The sequence below is a fragment of the Zophobas morio genome, unplaced genomic scaffold (genome assembly GCF_036711695.1).
Source record: "Zophobas morio isolate AGI-343-1 ecotype UQ-CSIRO unplaced genomic scaffold, CSIRO_AGI_Zmor_V1 ptg000020l, whole genome shotgun sequence".
NCBI classification, from domain to species: domain Eukaryota; kingdom Metazoa; phylum Arthropoda; class Insecta; order Coleoptera; family Tenebrionidae; genus Zophobas; species Zophobas morio.
Window position 1 is genome coordinate 4,262,957 of NW_026972125.1, and position 4,168 is coordinate 4,267,124.

Consider the following 4,168-nt stretch of genomic DNA (forward strand, 5'->3'; position numbering starts at 1 on the left):
ATTTTTCAATTTTTCGTTTCTTAAATTTTTGATTTGCAATTTTTCTAGTTTTCATTTTAAACATGCAATGGCAATTATAACTTCTAATTTCTTTTTACAATTTCAGTTTTAATATTTTGACATCTTTTTTCTATCCAATTTTTCGATTCATTAATTTTTTTCTGTTCTTAAGTTTCTGAGTTTTTACTTTTTCAATGTTTCAATTTTTCAGTTTTTCGATTTCTTCATGGTTTTTGAATTTTTGAATATCGATTTCCCGATTTTTCAGTTTTTCCATTTTTCAATTTTTCAGATTTTTGTGTACATATACGAATATTTGACCAGTCGAATTCTACTGTCGAATATTTGAATAGTCGATAATAGAATTTTCAGTTTGTGCCCTTTTCGATTTCTTGATGTTTCAACTTTTCGATTTTTCGAAGTTCCTATATCTTCAGAGTTTTCGATTTTCCTATGTTTCCATTCTCCAGTTTTACGATTTTTCAATTATTTTACTTTTCGATTTATTGATTCCTCGGGATTTTCGATACTCGAATTTTCAATCTTTCTACTTTTCGACTTGTCAATTTTTGATTTTTCGAAGTTTCTACCTTTAAACTTTTGCATTCTTGTATTTAGACTTTGCCATTTTTTTACTTTTCGATTTCCCAAATTTTCAATTCGAGTTTTCGATTTTCGATACTTTCCATTTCTACATTTTCCAATTTCTCGATTTGGATTTGTTGGGATTTTTCGGCTTGTTTGATGTTTCAATTTTTCAACATTTCGATGTTTCTCGATTTCTCGGTTTTTCAATTTTTCCACTTTTCGAAATTTTCATTTTTCGACATTCGAATTTTTTTCATTTTGATTCCTCAATTTTTCAACATTTCGATGTTTCTCGATTTCTCGGTTTTTCAATTTTTCCACTTTTCGAAATTTTCATTTTTCGACATTCGAATTTTTTTCATTTTGATTCCTCAATTTTTCAGTTTTTCCATTTTTTGACTTTTTGTTTTTTGATCTTGCATTCTTCTATTTTTCGATTTTCGATATTACATTTTTATATTTTTTAGATTTTTAGACGTTCCATAATCTCTAGTTTCGAATTTTTGGGTTTTTGGTTTTTCAATTTACAATTTTTAGATTTTCGAATTTTCGGTTCTCCTATTAATCGGATTTTGGTTTTTAGAATACATGTTTGATTTATCGAATTTTTGATTTTTCGATATTCAAATTTTCAATTTGTTTACTTCTCGATTTCTGAACTTTTCAGTTGTCCAATATTTCAAATTTTCGATTTTTTGAATTCTCGTGTTTTCGATTTTCGGTAGTCGAATTTTCAGTGCTTCCACTTTTCGATTTGTCGATTTTGGATTTTTCGAATTTTTGATTTTCAATTTTTACATTCTACTTTTCGATTCCTCAAGCTCTCAATTAAATTCTTCAGTTTTTTGATTTTTCAATTTATTTACTTTTCTATTTTTTGATTTCTAGAGTTTTAGCTGTTTCGCCTTTTGGAACTTTCGATATTCCGACATTTGGATTTTTTGATTTCACTTCTTTTATTTTTCGATTTTCAATTTTTTCGTTCTCCAGTTTTTCAATTTTTCAATTTTTTTACTTTTCGATTTCTTTTAATTTCTCGAGTTCTCGATTTTGCAATTTTTCGGTTTTCGATTTTTTTCCTTTTAGAAAAAGTGTTCTATTATTTTGATTTTGCAACTTCTTTTCCGATTTTTGAATTGTTTTACTTTTCTATTTTTTGATTCCTCGAATTTTCGGGATTCGATACTCGAATTTTCATTCTTTCTACTTTTCGATCTGTTGATTTTGGATTTTTCGAATTTTCCATGTTTCAATTTTTACGTTCTTCTTTTAAAATTTTGCCATTTATTTACTTTTTGATTTCTCAAAATTTCAATTCCGTTCTTCACGTTTTTGACTTTTTATTTTTTTTTTACTTTTGATTTTTTGATTTCATTTCTCATGTTGTCCTTTTTTTGATTTTTAGAAAAAAAAATCTATTTTCTCAATTTTGGAACATTCGATATTCTGACAATTCGATTTTTTATTTTCCATTTTTCAGTTTTTAGGCTTCACTTTTTTTATTTTCAGATTTTTAATTTTACCTTTCTCCAGTTTTTGGATTTTTCAATTTTTTGATTTCTCGAGTTATCTATTTTTCAATTTTGGAACTTCATTTTCCTATTTTTCGACTTTTCAATTTTTCCATTCTTCAGTTTTTAGACTCCGTTTTTTTATATTTCGATTTTCAATTTTTCCACTTCAGTTTTTGGATTTTTCAATTATTTTACTCTCCGATTTTTTCATTTCTCGAGTTTTCGGGATTCGATACTTGAATTTTCATTCTTTCTACCTTTCGACCTGTCGATTTGTGATTTTTCGAATTTTCTATCTTTAAATTTTAACCTTCTTATTTTAAGATTTTGCCATCTATTGACTTTTTGATTTCTCAAAATTTCAGTTCCGTTCTTCAGTTTTTTGGATTATTAATTTTTTTTCCTGTTCGATTACTTGATTTCTCATGTTCTCGATTTTTGGATTTTTCAGTTGTGCGATTTTGGAAGTCCGTACTTCAGTTTTAGACTTCACTTTTTTATTTTTCGATTTCCAATTGTGCCATTCTCCAGTTTTTGGATTTGTCAATTTTTTTAATTTTCCATTTTTTGATTTTTCGAGTTTTCGATTTATCAATGTTTCAGTTGTCGATTTTTTGACTTTTAGAAAGATTATTCTAATTTTTGGATTTTGGAAATTTCGATTTTCCGATTGTTCGTTTTTTAAATTTTTCTATTCTTCACTTTTTCGGTCATTAAAATTTTACTTACCCGTTTTTAGAACTTGCCATTTTTTACTTTTTCGATTTCTCAAATTTTCAGTTCCATTTTTCAGTTTTTTGATTTTTCAATTTTTCAATCGTTGATTTTTTGGCTTTCAGAAAAAAAATTCTATTTTGTCGATTTTGGTACTTTCGATTTTCTGATTTTTGATTTTTCAATTTATGATATTCCGGAGTTGTTATTTACGCCACTGGTTTTTACTTTATAGAGGTAAATTATTAGTATTATCATTATTATTATTACTATTATATTAATAATATTATGTAGATTAGGCTTTATATGGGAGAATTCGCGGCGGTTTTGTCAGTTATCAAAAATTTACCGATTTCTGAAGAAGTTCATCCGTGAATGTTAACAAATTATCATAAATTTGATTTTGATATATTAAAATAAAATCGAAAATTGAAAATTTGAAAAACCGAAGAGTAGAAAAATCGAAACATCGAAATAGTGAAAAATTGAAACATTAAACAAACCGCTAAATTAATGCGAAGTTAAAATATCGAGAAATCGAAAAATTGAGAGAATTAAAGAAATGTTGAGAAATTGAAAATTTGAAAAATCGAGGAACTGAACAATTTTAATCGCTGAAAACCGAGAAAAATTGAAGAACGAATACATAGAGAAAATTGTAAATTGATAAATTCCAAAATTAAATGTAAAAAAGTTGAGAGACAAAAATTTTTTTCGATTTCGAATATTCGATACTCCGTTTTTTCATTTTTTTATTTTTCCATTCTTCAGCTTTTATTTTGCAATTTTCAATTTAATTCACTCATTCTTGAATTCTCGTAATTTTAAAAGTGCGTTTTTTGGTTTTTTATCGCGTGATGTTTCAAAAACTATTCAAACTTTTGTATTTTTAAATGTAATATAACAAAACACTACTGATTTTAAAAATGCAACTTTTACTGTACTACTGTTTCTAAATTTCTACGAAAAAAATCTTTCTTTGTTACTTGCAGAAAAGGTGTACTGGAATTTTGATCATACGAGGTTTTTTATTTTTCAATTTTTCGTTTCTTAAATTTTTGATTTGCAATTTTTCTAGTTTTTATTTTAAACATGCAATGGTAATTATAACTTCTATTTTTTTTACATTTTCAGTTTTAATATTTTGACACATTTCCATTTTTAGATTTCTCAATCTTTATTTATTCAATTTCTGGATATTTAATTTTTTGATCTTTTAGTATTACAGCTTTTCGGCTTTACAGTGTTGATGATTTTTCGATATTACAATTTGTTTCTGTTTTAAGTTTCTGCGTTTTTAGTTTTTCATTGTTTTAATTTTTCAGTTTTTCGATTTCTCCTTGGTTTTCGAA